The 20,740-nt window shown below is 41.1% G+C and overlaps 1 gene segment (V, D, J or C); it reads left to right on the top strand.

Annotated features, from left to right (window-relative positions):
• The first annotated feature begins 9,606 nt into the window (after positions 1-9,606).
• LOC307161822 (T cell receptor alpha variable 8-6-like) lies at positions 9,607-10,043 on the top strand. The segment is given in 2 exons: positions 9,607-9,628; positions 9,700-10,043.
• The last annotated feature ends 10,697 nt before the right edge of the window (positions 10,044-20,740 follow it).

The raw sequence follows: 20,740 nt of genomic DNA, 5'->3' as shown, positions 1-20,740 counted from the left end.
GTGCGAAGAGCTTTCAATGTCGACCCTGCGGGCTCGACTTGAAGCTTTCGACCAAGCTGTCGCTCCGCCTGTCCCTGCCGGGCCGCGCAATAAGAAGCGCCGCTCGCAGCGACCACCGGAGACTGTTGTGACTGAGGAGCTCGCCGGAACCTCTCCCTCGAGCTCTCTCTCGCCCTCTCCCTCCCGGCCGCTCAACCGCCGGCTCTGCCCGCGCCGCCGCCGCGTCAGGAGATGAGGCGAATGTGATAGATACCCGTACTCTCCCTCTGTTCGAGCCGTGCAACTACGCCGCTCACAAGGGATGGCAGAAGCGGACGGTCTCGGAGCGAGTTTCCTCTCCCTCTGTTCGAGCCGCGCAAACTGAGCCGCTCACGAGGGATGGCAGGAGCGGACGGTCTCGGAGCGAGTTTCCTCTCCCTCTGTTCGAGCCGCGCAAACTGCGCCGCTCACAAGGGATGGCAGGAGCGGACGGTCTTGGAGCTCTCTTTACGTTACAAGAAAGCTACTCCGTCCTCGCGCGTCACTCACCGGTGAAAGGGGAACAGAGTGTTTTCGTCCCGCCGTGGCCTGGACTATAACCTCCATTCTCACACATTTCTCAGTCCCCTCTTAAGTTCAGGCGACTGGAATTGTTACTATTGCAGTATACGAGCCTGTTATAAATACACGCTCGCCTGCAAGCAAACGCCGTCACAAGACATGATGACGCTAACCGAGTACTAATGTATTCTCCCCTGTGGCTCAGTGGCGGAATCCTAGACTGTCAAGCTAGAGACCGGGGTTCGATCCCCGCTCTCGCGGCAGTTAAAGTTTATGCTGTTCGCTTCTCCGAGCTCGCGGCCAGTTTTTCTTACATACAGAAAACAAGCCCGCTCTCTCCCTCGTTGGGCCGCGCAGATTGCGCCGTTCAAGGGATGACAAAGCGGACGGTCACGAGCAGCGTTCAGCGTGCGCGCCTCACTCGCCGGCGAAAAGAGAAGAGAGTGTGTTAGTCTCGCTACGGCTGGACAACCGCCAATCCTCACACATTTCTCAGTCCCCTCTTAAGTTCAGGCGACTGGAAATATTACTATTGCAGTAAACGAGCCTGTTTTAAACACACGCACGCCTGCAAACAAACGCCGACGCGACACATGAGGTCGCTTTTTATATGCTCGCGCTAACTGAAAGCTTATGTGTTTTCCCCTGTGGCTCAGTGGCAGAATCATACGCTTTCATGCGAGAGATCCGCGTTCGATCCCAGCTCTCGGGGAAAATAAAAATTTATGCTGCTTGCTTCTCCGAGCTCGCGGCCAGTCTTTCTTACTTACAGAAAGCGAACCCGCCTCTCGCACCACACCTTCTCAGGGTGCTCGAGTATTTTTGAGCGTCTAAACACGAGAGAAGAAAAGACGGTTAAATCCCGCAGCCCTGCGGCTGGACCACCGTCGAAGCTTAACGCTGTCAGTCCCCGTTGCCACGGCTACTGCAGCTGTTTACCCCGCAGTCAACGAGCCGGTATCTACCCGCTCGCCTGCGCGCATCCGCCGTTCTCACGGCAACCCAGAAAAATTTCAAAAGAGCATATGTCTGGTTGCACGGCTGACGCCGTATGTGTTTCTAGTACAGTGAATGTGCCCACGTTCTGTGCTCACCCCTGTACACAAGCACTATACATCCCGTGTCTCTCACAGAGCCCACTCTCATGAAGCAGGCAAAAGCCGCTTTAGTGTTAAAAGTAGGTCACGTGTCCACTTCTCCGTGCCCACACCTACTCACTGCCCGCTCTGTCACACGGCCTCGCACGACCGGTCATGTTTTAAATGTAAGTCCTGTGCCCGCCCTCGAGCGCTCACACATACTAACTACATTTTCGCCCCGACGCCGACATCGCGCGTCGCGCCTCACACTATATGTTCCCCGTCCAAAGCCACCGGGACACTGTGTGTAAAACGGCCAGCTATCGCTACGTGCGATCCGCCGTATCTAACCACCAAGAGCGCGCGCGCCGCGCCCGCCCCTGAATGTAAGTCCTGTGCCCGCCCTCGAGCGCTCACACATACTAACGAACATTTTCGCCCCCGACGCCGCCATCGCGCGTCGCGCCTCACACTTTATGTTCCCCGTCTAAAGCCACCGGGACACTGTGTGTAAAACGGCCAGCTATCGCTGCGTGCGATCCGCCGTATCTAAGCACCAAGAGCGCGCGCGCCGCGCCCGCCCCTCCGTTTCGAGCTCTCGAGCCCGCGATGCGCGGCGATCGGAGCCCGGAGGCCATTCTGCCCCTGGCTGCACACGCAAAAGCGTGGGAAACTATTCCAGGCGCATCAGAACGGGTGCTAAGCACAGTAAAACAGGGCTATACTCTGCAGTTCGCTCGCCGCCCTCCGCGCTTTCAAGCGCGTATCGAGACCAGAGTGAATGGGGAAGTAGCACATCTACTTCGAGCAGAAATAGCTACACTTCTGTGCAAAAGGGCTATAGAACCGGTTTCCCCTTCCATGAGCGAGTCGGGCTTTTACAGCCGTTATTTCCTCGTTCCCAAGAAGGACGGAGCTCTCAGACCAATTTTGGATCTGAGACGTTTGAACAAGGCTCTTATGAGAAGACCGTTCAAAATGCTCACAACCAGACAAATTCTCGCGCAAATTCGCCCGAGGGACTGGTTTATATCTCTCGATCTAAAAGACGCGTGCTTTTCAGATCCTGATAATACCCCGTCACAGGCCATTCTTGAGATTCGCCTTCGACGGTCAGGTATACCAGTACACGGCCCGCCTGTCGACACAGCGCGCGCGCTGCATTCGACGCCTGGCCGCGTCCCTCCGGCCGGGCAGCACCGTACCTCTCAAAACATTTCAGAGGTTACTAGGTTGTATGGCCTCAGCCGCAGCAGTGCTTCGGCTGGGTCTTTTACGAATGCGCCCGCTACAACGCTGGCTGAATGCCCGAGTGCCTCACAGAGCATGGGCTTCCGGCGGTATCCGCATCAGAGTGACTCAGAGCTGCGTTTCAGCTCTGAAGCCCTGGTTAGCGGCCGACTGGTACCAGCGGGGAGTGACAATGGGAGCTATCTCACACCGCAAAGTTATCTCGACGGACGCTTCCACCTCAGGCTGGGGCGCTCTGTTCGAGGGCAAACCGGCTTTTGGCCTGTGGTCAGACCGGGAAAAATGCCTCCACATAAACTGTTTGGAGATGATAGCGGTCGAGAACGCGCTCAGGCGCTTCCTCCCATTCATACGGGATCACCATGTGCTAGTCCGCTCGGACAACACGTCCGTGGTATCCTATGTGAACCGACAGGGCGGTGTCAGATCCAGGAATCTGTGCAGGCTGACAGAACGCCTTCTCGTGTGGGCTTACCGCTCGCTGCGCTCGCTGAGAGCCGCGCACGTGCCGGGCCACCTGAATGTCGGTCCAGACAGACTGTCCAGGGACAACATTCCCCCGGGAGAATGGTCTCTGCACCCCCAGACAGTCCAGTTTCTCTGGCGCCTATTCGGCAGAGCGGAAATCGACCTCTTTGCGTCGAAAGACAATGCTCAATGCCCGAAGTTTTATTCGAAGAGCGAGGACGCGCTGTCCCAGACATGGCCCAGCCTCCCGCTGTATGCTTTTCCTCCGATCTCCCTGTTGCCACAGGTCATTTCGAGGATCAGAGAAACGCACCACTCAGTGCTGCTTATAGCCCCGCGATGGGAAAACCAAACTTGGTACCCAGAGCTAGTGAGGCTGTCGCACTCACCCCCATGGCCGATCCCGGTGAGAAAGGATCTCCTCTCCCAAGCCGGTGGATCGATCTGGCATCCCCATCCAGAGCGCTGGTCGCTGCATGCATGGGTGATCAACGGATACCCGTTGACCTGTCAGAAGGGGTCGTGAACACGATCACACAGTCGAGAGCCCCCTCCACGAGACGGCTCTACGCGTCTAAATGGTCGGTGTTTTCTAAATGGTGCGCTACTAAAAACTTGGATCCGCGCGCATGCGGGGTCCCGCGGGTGCTCTCCTTCTTACAAGAGCTGTTGGAAAAGGGCAGATCCCCTTCCACGCTCAAAGTATATGTGGCCGCTATTGCAGCGTTCGCTGAGACGACGCGCGGCCGGGCAATGGGAAGGAATGAGCTCATTATCCGCTTCCTCAGAGGAGCTAGACGGATGAATCCCCCGCGGCCCCCCTCGGTTCCCTCGTGGGATCTGTCCTTGGTCCTAGCGGCCCTAGAGGCTTTTCCCTTTGAACCGCTTGAATCCGCGGATCTAAAGTATCTGTCGCTTAAAACCGTTTTTCTGATAGCTCTGTCTTCAGTCAAACGAGTGGGTGATTTGCACGCGCTATCTGTTAGCCCTGCATGTCTTGAGTTCGGGCCGAATGACTCGAAAGTCATTCTCAGACCGAGACACGGTTACATCCCCAAAGCGATTGGAACCCCGTTTAGGCACAAGTTATGTCCCTCTCGGCTCTGCCAGCATCCGACAGTGGGGACAGTGATAACCTCCTATGCCCTCCGGGCGCTGAGAGTTTACATCACGCGCTCCGCCGCTTTCAGGCGTTCAGAGCAGCTCTTTGTTTCCTTCGGCGGACGCACCAAGGGTCTTGCCGCCTCGAAACAGAGCTTGTCCAGGTGGATAGTGGACGCGATAGCAGCAGCTTATGCCTCCAGACACCTGCAGTGCCCTCTGGGCATCAGAGCCCACTCCACTAGAGGCATGGCCTCGTCGTGGGCCTTGTCCAGCGGAATTTCTAATCACGGTATTTGTATGGCGGCGGGCTGGGCCTCCCCATCAACATTCGTGAGGTTTTATAACCTGGAAGTTCCTGCCCTACAGGCAAAAAGACTGTCAGCATAAGTGACATGTATGCTCTGCCCATTTCTCGTGTGCAGACTACGTTCATATGCTGGCGCTATTCTGGTACTATACTCAGGGTGAAGTGTTTGACTCAGACCGGCTGATCCGCTCTGTTTCCTATTTCCCGTTACGCGCTGTTGTCGGTGCTGGCCCGCGCTGCTGGCCGCCCGTATTATTCTCTGTCGCGCGGGAATTTTTCCCTTCATGTGAGACCGACTATGTCGTTTTTCTCCTACCCTTATGAGTGCTTATGTACTGTATGGGCTCGCTCTGCCGGCCCTACTGTTTGTACTGTTATATGTTTATAGACCGGCCGCGCCGCTCTATTTCATATGCTGCATGAAGTGCCTGTACTGCGCTGGCCCGTCTCTCCGACCGGCCACATTTCCCAGCAGAGTGTTTTCCCCGGTTTCCCTGGGATTCATGGGCTGGATGCTCGGCGCACACGGCGTTGACAAAGGGTTCCCGATGCGTAAGCTAACCTTACGCAATACGAGAGACCTCTCGTAAGAGAACGTACTCGGTTACTAATGTAACCTCGGTTCTCTCTAGAAGAGGGAACGAGTATTGCGTAACCTGCCGTGTCGCGCCACGAGCTTTTGCGCTTCAGACTGCGAAAACCAGAATTTTAGCCTATGAGCGCTGAATATATACACGCTGGCCACACCCATTCTGACGGTTAGAAGGGTGCGGAGGGCGCGAAGCGCCCTCATTGGTTGCCGCGTTCAGAGCGCTCACCGATAGGCTTAAGCAGTTGCCGCCGAGCAGCCAATGAGCACGCTTATACAGCCTGCCTAGGTCTGTCGGCTGCTGCACTGCGTTGACAATGTATACAAAATTAAGGATAATTTTTTGGCTTCAGATCTCGAAGAAAGAAGACTTTCCCGATGCGTAAGCTAACCTTACGCAATACTCGTTCCCTCTTCTAGAGAGAACCGAGGTTACATTAGTAACCGAGTACGTTACCTGCTGCCGTGCAGTTTGAAGACTCGCGGCGAACTGCTGCGTACATAGCGCTGAAAAAAAGAACTCCGCCTACTGCCACTTCACCTCCGCCAAATGCTTCCGCCAAAAAAAATAATATTTAATATTTGTTTGTATTATTATTGTTCGTGGCAATGGTGTATAAGTGTATTGTTATTTATTATAATATTTATTTTAATAATAATTATTATTTACATTTATCAGAGAGGGGCACAATACATTTTGAGACAAAAGGGGCAGGGGCTTGAGCCCCCCCGGCCCCCCCCCTGTGCACGCCACTGCTTTGAGGCCCACTGTGAAAGCAGGATATTGAGTTTTCTAACATAAACCTGAACTTCACAGCCCACATATTACAGTTTGTTTCCACTCTCATTGTCTGTATACACTCTTAAAAAATAAAGGTTCCAAAAGGTTGTTTTTTCTTCGCATTGATGCCATTGAAGAACCATTTTTGGTTGCCCAAAGAACCTTTCACTGAACAGTTCTTAAAAGAAGCATGTTTTCCTTTGAGCGAAGACATTTTTAATAATCTGATGAACCTTTTTTTTACTGTAAAGTAGCTTTTGTGCAATGGAAAGTTTACATGAATGTTTGTGGTTCTTAATGAGACCATCAATGCCAAAAAAAGAACCTTCATTTTCAAGAGTGTATGATAAAACACTGCTGATATATATATATATATATATATATATATATATATATATATATATATATATATATATATATATATAACAATATTTATAAAATGATATATACACTTTTTATACTTAAAATGGTTTAATAAAACAATGGATCATACAATAACAAATACATACAATATATAATTTTATATATAAATAAAATAAAAAAATCTTAAGATAATATATAATAAATCTTAAAATGTTCTGGATCAACATAATTACACAAATTTTCCCTGGGGGAAAATGATGAACATAAAATAGACTTTTCCACAGATTAAAACTTCTGTCTTCTGTCCTACCAATGTGATATAACCTAAAATGTCAGACAGAGGCCAGTAACGCAGCACCAATTTGAAATCTTTCATCGTCTGATTGTGATGTTTTGTTTTGCTATATGGACAGCACTTATAAAAAGTTATTGAGCTGGTAAACATACATCAGCTACATTAATTTACATAATGCCCTAATTTAAATGAATTGCCCTAACACCTGTGAAGAGATGACTTTAACTCCTGCAAGGATAACAGATGATGCAAACTCTGAATCACCAGTGCTAAATTTCTATATAATCATTTTTTTCACAACTTGTAATAATGACTTAAATGAGCTCATTGTTTCTGCCATAAATTAATACATTGTTAGCTAACTGCGTGATTTGTACTTTGACACAATAACCTCTGATAACTGATCCCTCTAAATTGTAATGTAGACACATGCATTTTCTGTAAAGCTGCTTTGAAACTATATGTATTGTGAAAAGCGCTGTACAAAATTAATATGAATTGAATTGAACATTTACTTTAGACCACTGGAGATGACAAGAACATCAATTTAAGAGTTTGTAACAGTCCTATCTTCCGGTGACACCTGCCAGTGACATCACTGCACTGTGATTGGTTGTTGAAAGCACTGACTGGGAGCTTCAGTTTTCTGAAGGATTCTGTTATGCAGTTCTGCGAAGCTCAGTGAGGAAACCATCGTTTAAAACAATGTCTTTCTGTTTGTTAATAGTTTTAATGGCATTTATTGGTAAGATTTCTGTTCTATATCTACATGCATTTACTTTCTTTCCACATTAGCAGTGCATATTTGATGCTAACTTTAGTGGCTTTGCAACATTGACATGAATGAACTGAATTAAATCAACAGTGAATTAAATTGAGCTGAATATAGTGATACTATTGCCTTCTGTAGAGCTGCTTTATAGCTGAATTAAAGTAATTTAAATTTTGCAATGCTGTTATTTTGCTGTTTATTTCTGTAAAGCTGCTTTGAAACCATGTAAAGAGTTTTACAAATAAATGTGACTTGATTTGCTTTCAAATGTTAATTCAACATTCTTCCCAGGTGACAGTACACAAGACAGAATTGATCCAACATCTCCGGCTGTCCATACTAAGGTCAAAGAAAAAGTGACTATTTCTTGTAAATACCATTACACCGTGTCAATGAACAATTTACAGTGGTATCGACAACACCTCCACAACACCCCACCGGAATTCCTGATTCTAATCATGGAGTCGGGACAAACGCAGAACGCTACACCTCCTCATCCTCGGCTGACAGCCTCAGTTAATAAAACAAACAAGATAGTGAATCTGGAAATCTTCCCTGCAGATGTGGCGGATTCTGCAATGTATTACTGTGCACTGCAGCCCACAGTGGCAGGAAACACCATGAACACCATACAAAAACCTGCTCAAAGGTTTAGATGTTAGAAACCATGAGACCAGAGAGGCTGCACACACACCAAAAGAGGGCAGCACTTTTCATGACTCTCAACAACATAAGCGTGTGTGTGCATATACTATCAACCACTTGAGACTACACAGAAACAAATCAACACCTCAAGAGATTGTGAAGAGAAGCACACAACTGATCATTCAGGATGAGGAGATCGCTAGTACTAATTCTCATTGCTACATCAGGTATTTGATGGCCTATATATGAATTTTTAATATGAATGTACAATTTTAAAGCTTAATACATCAGAATTTATCACAAAGCTTTCACATAACAATTTTTAATTCCTTTCCAGTTGCTCTTGGTGATCACATTGGACCAGATGAAGCTGTTATTATTAGAAATGAAATGGACCGGGTGACATTAAGATGCTCATATGAAACAAGCAGTGAAAATGTTGATCTTTATTGGTATAGTTTCCTAACAGTGAGCCACAGTATTTACTGTGGAAAGGTGCGCGTTCAAGAGACGGCAGGAGTGATATACCAGATCCTCATTTTGAAGCATCTACAACCAGAACATCCACTGAACTGATTATCAAAGCAGTTGCTCTGAAAGATTCAGCTCTTTATTACTGTGCTCTTTGGAAAGACCCAGTGATACAAAGTTTAAGAGAAGCTGTACAAAAACACACATACTTTGAACTCAAAAACATCAAAGTATTAGCCAAACCAAGACGAATTATCAGCCATAACCATTACTGTATGTGGGAACACCTGCGACTGATACGGTAGCCAAAACCAAAAGAATAATAGATTTAATGAAGCAGCATTTGTACTGTGAACACAGCAAAGTGTAATCACTCTGGAAGATGCAATCCTTGTGGTTAGTATTAAAGTTTGAACCCACAATAAGCTAAAGGTATGAAACATATGCTACTAAAACATATGGTGTCTGTCTCCTGAGGTTAGTCATATTATGTTTCAAAATTTAAGACTAGATATCCTATTTTGCATATAAGTTTGGGCTTTGAGTTGTGTTTGTTTGCTGTAAGTTCGGTATAAAATAAAATAAAAAATAATAAAAATTAAAATCAGAATGTTCACCATAAATTTCTAAAGTTTGTTCTGCTAATAATTTAGGGGCTGTCTTCAAAAGCTGGACCCCCAACTCCTAAAACGTGTGTTTGGGGTCAGAAGGAGGGGCTTTAGTGTTTTGACACCATCTAGGCCATCCTGAGGATGTGGTTTTGAAAAAGATTAACTACAAACTGAGCTGTCAGTCAGAGCATCAGCCTGAACAATGTTACTCTGTTTACTTAGCTTTCTATCTACATTCGGAGGTGAGTAGCTCAATATTTGATTAATAACTTCCATTTTGCAACCACAAACTTTTCAGATTTTTCATTATGAGATCTTTATAATCCCTGCATGTACAATAAATCCTCCAGAGGTCAGGTTCACAAAGATAAGCGAAAATACAAGACCATAATGAATCTTACAAACACTAATTTCTCTTTTCAGGTGGCAGTTGTGAAGATGTCATCACTCCTGTCCAAACTGAGGTTTATAGGAAGAGTGGGGATAAAGTCACGTTGTCTTGCAACTACTCTTCAGCCCTTTCTTTGTACTGGTATCGTCAATATCCAAGGTCAAGTCCACATTTCCTTCTTCTGATCCTGCAAAACAGCGGAGAGTCTGAAATCATGCAGTCTGGCATGTCAGTGAAATTAAATGAAAAGAAAACCTCTACGGATCTGGAGATCTCCTCTGTGAAAGTATCCGACTCTGCAGTGTACTACTGTGCGTTGAAGCCCACAGTGAGAGGAAACCCGTCAGTGCCGTACAAAAACCTGAATCTGGCTTGACAAAGTGTTTTTAAGAACTGAAAAATATACTAATACTATACAAACACTGCATCCTGTTGATTATACATTTTTACCACATCTGTTCTGAATCACACTAGCACTATGTGGGGAACATTTCACAATAAGGTTCCATTTGTTAACTTTAGTTAACCACATTTTTTAACATAAACTATAAAGTACTTTCTAAAGCATTTATTAATCTTAGTTAAAGTGTCAGCATTTACCAGTACATTATTAAAATCAAAAGTTGAATCTGTTAATATTATTTAATGGACCTGAGCTAACAACTAACAATGAACAGCTGAATTTTATTAACATTAAAAAATATTAATAAATTAACAACAGTATTGCTAATTTCTTTTTTTCTTTCTTTTTTTTAATGTTAGTTATTGCATTAACTAATGTTAACTAATGAGAGCTTATTGTAAAATGTGTTACCATTTTTTTTATCTATTCGATATTTAGTGGTGAAATTATAGGCAGACCGAAGTGAATTAATTGCCAGTATTAGATTAAAATGATGTAAAGAGAATCATTACCGAAGACCATTTGTTTGTGTATTTTTTTAAGAGAGGTCAAAATTTATTGACTTTAAACTAGGGTTGCAACGATATCTTCATGTCACGATTCAATACATATCACGATACTGAACTCACGATACGATATTATTGCGATACTCCAAGACATATGATAAAAGGTAAACAAAATATTTACTGTTGATTTTTAATCTAGATTTTTAATTTTATGCTAAATTGTATAATACATTGTGGGTGTAAATGAATAGGCTTGGACTTGGTGCTGCTAATCCCAATACACCGGATAATAGTGACACCAAAATAGAAATATTCATGATTCTGAAGCTGAAAATACAGAATTATTTTAGACAAATATGCTTGCACTCTGTCACTGATTAGATATTTTAAAATACTGTAAGCCACTTTTAACATAGACATTTCCCATTGCATTATTATATATTATATTCAACATTATATGCAGTATAATGTAGTACTGACACTAGATTTAGATTTTCTTCTCACACAGTAATTTTGATTTTGGGTGAACTATCCACAATACATATTGTCACTATCCATGATACATATTGTTGCATTTTTGTAATGTATTTGTATTGTATTTTGTATATTGTATTAACACCCCACTTAAAAACTAATTGTTTCACTGTTCATTTCTTTCTTTGTGCACAGCTAAGTAATAAATCTGATGTTCAGATACATAAGCAGAGATTTTAATTGGCCGCCCTCAATGCAGGATTTATATTTACAAATGAGTAAAAAAAATGTAGGCATAGCTCTCAAAAATCCATCTGAATGGGTGAAGACTCATTTTTTGCATGTGCATTGTCGCTGCTTTTTTCCCCATTCTACTTTTTTTAATATTAACCTGCCCCAATTCTTGTTTGTTTACACTGAATATATCGCAATATGTTGCAAGTTTTTGTAGTTATATACAGTGTGGTTTGTTTTTAGTGCTTAGTCTAAAAATCTCCCTATTGATCTTTATATTCTGTTTTAACAATGGTGAATCTGGTTGTCATGATCAAAGAGCCTGTGCATCAGCTCCTGTCACACATGAATGAGAACTCAACATTAGGATAATTTCAGTATCAATGTTTTTTCCCCTCCCCGTAGGTACAGTACATCACTGTGTCAAGAGGTGGCGCTCTCTGATTAGTTTGACTTGACTTTGCATGGCTTGTTTTCTGTTGTAGAATGGAATCACATCATTGTCACACTTTGTAAGAGCATCAACCAACATGTGCCTTGCTGTCTTTGTAATTTTGGTTCTTCATATAGGTGAGTATTGATTAATTTCTCAGAATTAATTACTTCAATTATATAATAATTGTATTGATCAGAATTGCTTTTAACAGATTTTTAAATTAATAAATATGCTTCTTATTTTACTATGCAATTTTACATCTTGTTTGTTTCATTATATTTCATTGGTTCTCACAGGGAACATCCTGACAAACATGATAACGTCTCATGACTCACAAACACAAGTTTTAGAAGGTGAAAGCGTAAATCTCACATGTAACTACAGCGGAGTACCTGATACTCTCCAGTGGTACATTGAATATCCTGGATCTACACCAAAGTACCTCCTCTACATCTATGAAAGTGGCTTGAAAAGTGACAACATACCAGAGCGTTTAACGCCAAGAATTAATAAAGATACAAAACGTGTGTATCTGGAGATCTCCTCTGCTGAAGTGTCAGACTCTGCTGTGTATTACTGCGCTCTGAGGCCCACAGTGACAGGAAACACAACTACGCTGTACGAAAACTTCAAACAGAGAGAAATGTATTTAACAAGTGGAGCACTGTACTCCATATTTTTTGTTTCTCTGAAAAAAAACTCTCATTATTTTATATAACACAGTTTTGTGTTTTAACCACTGTTAAATCAATTCAGTTGAATTTGTGCATTGCTGTGCTTTTATTTTACTTTTATTGATTGATTTCATTGTACAAAGTAAAATGTTGTAAAGCTGCATCTTCTAATAAGTTTAGGTTGTCACTCTGCTGCTTCTTGATCAAGAATAACTTATTTTTAGCACAGTTCTAGTTAGAACTGATATCCATCTCTGTCTATATTAGTGCTGTCTTTGAAGAGCAGAGGAGTCACCAAACCTGATTTGGGTTACAGATAAATTAGGACATGATGAGTTTTTGGTAACACCTGCAGGTGTCTGAAACTAAAATAGACATGTACGTTAACGCTATACATCTGCTATATTTAAAAAGGAAAGGGGGGTTAAGAAAAACATGCACTACTAAAAATATATAATAGCAAAAAAAAATTGCTTTGTTTGTCAATTTTTTTTGTTCGATTAACAATGCTTCATTAACCTGTTTAAAAGTAATTAAGAAAGGAATTATCTAATAGTCGGTTCTATAGCATGATCTAAAGCATAGTTATTACTACAATAATGAATTTATTTATAAATGTTGGTTAAAAAACAGTGATGGTGTCTAATTTCACTGAAAATATAGCTCTAATGTCCTCTGTAGTTTTAATTTGTTCTCAGAACAAAATAAATGAAAACCCAAAACAAGCATTACTTGTAAATCAGTAAATCAGAATGTTTGTGGTTCGACATTTTATTTCAGTTTTATGTTTGTCTATTTTTTTGCAACAGTGCTAAATTTACATTGTTCAACTCTCGTCAGAACATTTTTAAGAAGAAAGTCTAACTGAATGTGATGTAAAAAAAAATATAAAAAAATAAAACTGTATACTTCAAAATATTCAGCATTGGTTTCACAAAGTGAATAAAATCATGCATTCTTTTCTCATAGTTTCTCTCCCATTCATTTCTCCTGGCCAGTTTCATTTAAATATTGAACCCTCAGATGATGAGATGTGTGGGTGGAGCTTTCAGAGACATTGTCATTTCTCAATCACAAGCATCATTTGTGTTTTACAGTGCAGTCATGATGTTCCTGTGCTCTCTGCTTCTGCTGACAGTAATACAAGGTATGTAAGAGACTGGTTTAAATAAATATATTTAGAGCTATATAACTATAATGCACCTGTTAATGTCAAATATCTGATTTTGTGATTCACAAATTTTCCATGACTTTTGACAATTATCATTCATTTTAATCAACATGTTCTACACACATTTTGCAGATGAATGTTTTGCACAGACAATAACACCACTGCAGGGCAGAACACAAGTTACTGAAGGGGAAACAGTCATTCTCTCATGCAAATATGATGTCAGTGTACAGAATTTATTTTGGTATCGACAATATCCTGGATCAGGACTGGAATTTCTGCTCCTTGTCGTTGAGTCATCCAAGAAGACTGTAGTATATGCAGATCCCCCAATTCCTAGACTGGACGGCAACATGAACATGGGAGAAAAGAAAGTGTATCTGGAGATCTCCTCTGCTGAAGTGTCAGACTCTGCTCTGTATTACTGCGCTCTGAGGCCCACAGTGACAGAAAACATGATAACACTGTACAAAAACCTCCAACCACACTCCATGTGCAATAAATGAATAATGTTGAAATTAAATCACTTTCAAACCATTTCTATCTTCTTCTAATTAAACTCCATGGCCCTGCTTTAAATATGGTAATTAATTGCTTATTGGCAAGGCAAGGCAAGTGTATTTATATAGCACATTTCATACACTATGGCAATTCAAAGTGCTTTACAGAAAGGAATTAAAATAATCACAAAATAAAAGCAAGGAAAATTCAAACAGTTATAAAATAAATTAAAAGAGATATATGATACAGTTATAAAATGAATTAAAAGAGTAAAAAGATGATACATATAAACTTCACCAGTGTTGGTATTTTTCACAACTCCCAGTTTTACTCTGAGATTTTCCCATGGTGATTACACTGTGTCTGTGGTGTTCTTTCTTTTGGCACGCCTAAGAAATCTATTGGACGTCTCCAATGGACCCGATTTCCCCCTAAAATCAGACAGGAGGAGCTCTAGGACTGACTCAGGGTAACCTCGGGTTTGCCTTCTCTAAAATATAAATGCTTGCTAACTAAATGAGATTAAAGCATTTAACAGTTACATGCAGTTGAATCTTTTTTTATTAGTATATGAACTGTAAAGTGCAATTAATAATTTATCAAATAAACAAAACAATAAATAGACTTAATAAGCTTGCTTAAAATAAACCAATAACCACCACACAGTAATATGCACTGTAATGTGATGTAATATGTGGTACTAACTGGAGTCAGCTAATTTTCTGGTTCTTTAAAAGCATCGAAATAAGAAACTTCAAATATCCACAAATATTCTACTGAAATGTTTTTTCAACAGGCCAATGTGAAATTTCTATAGTTGGCACCACAGAAAACTGTGACGTGATGTCTGAAATTATCCACAAGTAGGCGCTCTTCAACCAAAAATGAAAATAAAATGAACCAAATCTTCAAAGGCACGTAAGAGGAGGAGATACAAGGTAATTACTTCAGGCATGCAGAGGTTTCAGAGATAGTTCAATAGTGGCTGTCATTTGTTCCTCGTCAGAAATGATATCCATTTTTTGTATATGGCTTATCTCAATCTTAACAGGTAAGATAAATGCAGTTAATCAAATAAGCATAACTGAGAAGAGAAAACAATTCAAAGTATTCTTCACTTCATCTCCATTCATTATTCCTATTTTTCTTCCCCTCTTTCTCTTAGGGGATGCTTCTAGTGAGGGAATAGCACCAGTCTCTCCTAATGAATTTGTCTCAGAAGGTAAAACAGTCACCCTGTCCTGCAATTACACTGGATCAGCTGCTATAGATGCTCTCCATTGGTATCGTCAATATCCGAGATCCAGGCCAGACTTCCTGTTTCTGATTAATGAAGCTAAATTTGAGCAATCAGCTGACCCTCCAGTTCCAGGAATATCTGCTAGATTAAATGAGGAGAAGAATCGTGTGGATCTGGAGATCACTGGCACTGCATTAACTGATTCTGCTCTGTATTACTGCGCCCTGCAGCCCACAGTGACAGGAAACATACATGCACTGTACAAAAATGAGACACATTGAAAATAGAGGCTGGAATCTGTGTTCATTGTCTCTACTCAATGGCTGGAATTATTGAATGATTATGCATGTTTGCATTCAGGCATTTTGATCTAGCAACTTTAAAGGTAGGGTTAGCAATTTTCAGAGTGGCTAGCAATAGCAAGCTAGCTTTGAAAGCATGAGATCCAACCCTCACCTCAGAGCATCTACAAAGCCACGTCTCCAAAAGACATGAACGCACAGCAGATTCTGCAAAGCGGCACGAGACGGCGTTAAAATACTTCATAACATTACAATACTAATGAACGAAAGCAACTTACAGAGCTCTTACTTGTACCACCTGACTGCTTCAGATTAATTTCAGCATTGATAGTGTTGACATAGAGACACATAAATCCGAGTATGAGCTCCGGGTAGAATGTCACTGATTGCCATCTTGTAATTATGGATATGACATGGCGTGAACAGCATAAGCTCATTGTTTTGGTTCAGGAGGAACTGTAGAAGGCGGCTGCTGTTTGTTTATGGCGCTCTGTGACTGACTGTCTACAACTCTGCATCGCTTTGCAGAACGTGCTGATGTTGTGTGATGTCTGCTTGAGCAGGGTGCAGGGAGGTATGGAAATACATGCACTATATTGTCAAAAGTTTTGGGACGTCTGCCTTTACATGCACATGAACTTTAATGACATCCCATTCTTAATCCGTAGGGTTTAATATGGAGTCGACCCAGCCTTTGCAGTTATAACAGCTTCAACTCTTCTGGGAAGGCTTTCCACAAGGTTTAGAAGTGTGTTTATAGGAATTTTTGACCATTATTCTAGAAGCGCATTTGTGATGTTGGACGAGAAGGCCTGGCTCGCAGTCTCTTCTCTAATTCATCCCAAATGTGTTCTATCGGGTTGAGGTCAGGAATCTGTGCAGGCCAGTCAAGTTCCTGCACACCAAACTCGATCATTGTTTATGGACCTTGCTTTGTGCACTGGTGTGCAGTCATGTTGGAAGGGGCCATCCCACAAAGTTGTGAGCATGAAATTGTCATGGGTATGCTGAAGCATTATATTTGGCAGACACTTTTATCCAAAGCAACTTGCATTGCATTTCAGTACACATTTACATTCTTATCAGTTCTTGCTTTCCCTAGGAATCGAACTCATGACCTTGGCATTGCAAGCGCCAACACTCTACTGTTTGAGCTACAGGAAAGCTACAGCATTAAGAGTTCCTTTCACTGGAACTAATGTTGTCTTATTATAATTGTCTTATTATTGTTTCCTTAACAGCTGACCTTGTGTTCAACACAGAATATTTCTGTCACTGTGAAATGAAAGCTTTAGCATAAGTTCTGCCGGGAAGACTCAATTGTTGTGTCACTTTACGTTCTCATCTATCCAATCACATTCTAATACTCGTGGTATAAAAGATACGTTTGAGTTCGCAGATGCTGACGCTTCCATTCACCTCCATTCTCCCCACCACCTCCAAGACGGATCCTTCCCTCCACCCTCCCCACCACCACCAGGATGGCCCCTTCCCATACCTCACAGGGGGTCGGCTGCGCCCCTGCCTTTGTCTTCAGGCAGGATATGCAGAGTCCGGACCCTCAGATTGCGAGCTACGGATGGGGCCTACGCCAAATAACTTTATTGCTTGCTGGGCTGTTAATAAATGTATAATTGTCACAGTATTTATTCTCCCATGTCTTTCTGGTAGAACTATCTATCTATATAATCATATATATAGCCAAAATGTATTTCATATTCTTCCATGTATGACGTGTTTTGTGTAATCATAAATCACACTGAGATGTGTGGGTGGAGCTTCAAGAGATTGAGTTGGCATTCATCTCTTATGATTTCAGTCTGTTCTTCAGCAGTGCAAAAATTAGATCACTTTTTTACCTACTTGTACTATTAGCCATTCAGGGTGAGTAGGATTGAGTAACTTCTTCATTATTTAATACTATTTGAATTCTTGTATATTTACAAAAAAATTACTATTTGTTTATGTAAATACATAGTAAAAAAAAAAAAAAATTCATAACTGTTCAGATTATAGATAATGATAATGGCTGAACATTATTTATTTTTATTTATTTTTTTATTTATTTTTATTTATAAATAAAAAAAATAAAAATAAAAATTTCCTGATGACTATTTTTCATGCTCTATTTGCAGAATCCTTTGGCCAGTCAATAACACCATTGCAGACCACAAAACATGCCACTGAGAGAGAGCAAGTCCTTCTCTCATGCAAATATGATAGCCAAGCACGTACTTTACAGTGGTATCGACAATATCCTGGATCCAGACCTCAGTTTCTGCTCCTTGTTTATGAATCAGGCAGTGTAACACACGCAGAACCCCCTTTCCCAAGACTGAATGCCAGTGTGGATAAGGTGGAGAAGCAGGTAGATCTGCAGATCTCTTCCGCTGCAGTCACAGATTCAGCGCTGTACTACTGCGCCCTGGAGCCCACAGTGACAGGAAGAACAGCCACACTGTACAAAAACCTCTATGAGGAGGAATGTTAAACTAATGTTAAAGTCAGCATACAACTTTTCTTCCCTATTGTGACGCATCTCTGAGTGATGTAGCTACTTAAACAAGAAAAAATGTAGGGCGAGATTTGATTTTGTCCATTGGAAATTGACTGGATCTTTGTGGTTTGCTATTGCTGTGATCTCATGTGAGTGACAGGTTGTCCCGCCTTCACGTCGGAAAACAACTCATCAGAGATGGCAAGAGATCTTGCCAAGAAGGTGAAGTTATTTGATTAAAGATTATGAGGACACATAAAAAAAATTATGTGCACAGTTGAATCATATACACTAAATATTGCAATATTCAATAAAAAAAACAAAAAAAAAAAAAAACAGAATTGTCCGTTTTGATTTTATGGAGTCTTTAAATGTCCTGTAAGACTATAATATAATTAAAATGAAAGACATTATCATGTGTTCTTTGCCTTCCATATAATCTAATATTGGTTTAACGTCACTGTTGTGATCATACACTTAAATAAAGATTTTGGATCTTTGACTTAAACATTATAATACTTTATTACTTTCTCTTTTTTTGAAAGTTTTAAAGAAAGGTAAAAATAATAATAATAATAAATATATTTTTTTGCTTTCAAAAAAAAAAAAAGAGGAACATTTTACACTTGCAAAGTTTGGCATTTTCAGAAAAGTTTAATTTAATTGTAGAATTCTAGCCTCATTTTTTAATATCATTCTTCAGTTAATGAAATAGTATTTGTGTCAATCTTATTTCAAGACCAAACTAAATCTGATAAAGACAGCGCTATGTCTCTGAATGCTTTCACTGATTGTTATGGGTGGAGCTTTGAAGGATCTCACAAAAATCTCACAATTCTGTCTTCAGTTTTCATTCGTGGTTCAAGATGATGCTCCTGTGCTCTCTGCTTGTGTTTTCAGTAATGCAATGTAAGTAGTTTTGTTTAAAACTGGAATAGTAATTAATTGTATTTTATGCAAGTTCATAGTATTCATTTGCTTTTGATTTACATTTTCTGAACGCCTTCATCTGGTTATTCTTCCTAACTGAATGTTTTCTATTCTATGCAGATACATTTGCGCAGTCAATAAGACCATTGCAGAATAATGTGCTTGTAACTGAGGGGAAGCCGGTCACTCTCTCATGTCAATATAATGGCAGTGCAAACAGTCTGCATTGGTATCGACAATATCCTGGATCCAAGCCTGAATTTGTGCTCCTCGTCATGGAATCATCCTCAAAACATGTAACATATGCAACTCCCCGTATCCCTGGAATGGATGGACAAATGAGTATGAGTGAAAAACGTGTGTATCTGGAGATCTCCTCTGCTACAGTATCAGACTCTGCTGTGTATTACTGCGCCCTGGAGCCCACAGTGACAGGAAACACTAGAACACTGTACAAAAACCTAAAGAGAGAAAGAACATAATATCTGTCTTTTATCATAGACTCATGTTTGTTTGCAGATTGAGCAGATTAAATTGATTGAACAGATTGGAATTGTCAAAATGCTTGAGTACTTTCCATAAATAAGAAATTCTAAAAAAAAAAATAGCTTTATAAATAATGTAAAAAAATTATGGACATTTTAACATTAACATGGTAAAATGAATAGATAATACTTTGTGGGCAAGATTTTAGGTTTACATTTACATGAGTGAATAAAGGGAATGTGAATGTATTTTGTCCTGTAACTGGTCACCCTTTTATTTTGTCTCTCTTCATTTTTAATCTCTTTCACGTCATTTTAAATCTCTTTCACTATAAAAAGTAAGATAGCTAAACTTTCTGGACAAAATTGTGGATTTAGTGGTCCAGTAAAGTAACACTGTTCTTTGTGCCCAACAACTTTATTTTATATAAATTGGTTGCCCAAATTCAAAACCCTCATACAACACCCTTACACTCTTAAATATAAAGGTCCCAAAAGGGATTTTTGCAGCAATGCCATATATAGAACAACCATTTTTGGATTCCCCAAAGAACCCTCCAGTGAACAGTTTAAAAAAATTAAAAAATAAATGTCTTAGTGTCAAGAAAATTACAGAGCCCCAAAAGGGACATGGTGGTTGAAGAAATATGGGATGGGAGGAAAGAATATATTTCAAGGCTTTCACATTCACCCAAGACACTTTGCGTGGGTTCACAAAGAACTAAAATGTTTTGAAAGACCACGTTCAATTTCTTGGGGGAACACGAACATTTTGCGTAAGAATGCAAAGTTTCTTTGGGAAAGCAAAACATTTAAGATGTCCTACAAAATATGCTGTACCTTGAATTACATTGTTCTCTCACAGCTGATTGATTTAAATTCATTATTGCAGCCACAAGGTGGCATTATGTCCATACAGAAGTCTCATAACACACTAGCCTTGCCATTAGTGATGCTTATGTTTCATCTATAGCACTGATATAAACTGGTATAAAATCAACAGTAAAATATACCTTTTACATCAGGCAAACTACTTGTCCTTAAATAGCTACTGAAATTAGTAATACAAACTAATCAGTAATCAGTAAAGTAATAGCATAAAATGTACAGCAGATGGCAGCGTTCACTCAGATTACAGAAGATTTGAACCTTGGTGTAACAGTGCCCAGAATCAGCCAAAATCTCTTAGTTATAAAGTTTGGGCTGCTTGAGGATCCATG

This window comes from Squalius cephalus, assembly GCF_949319135.1.
Source record: "Squalius cephalus genome assembly, chromosome: 7".
In the NCBI taxonomy this organism is placed as follows: domain Eukaryota; kingdom Metazoa; phylum Chordata; class Actinopteri; order Cypriniformes; family Leuciscidae; genus Squalius; species Squalius cephalus.
This window is presented reverse-complemented; position numbering and strand designations above follow the sequence as displayed.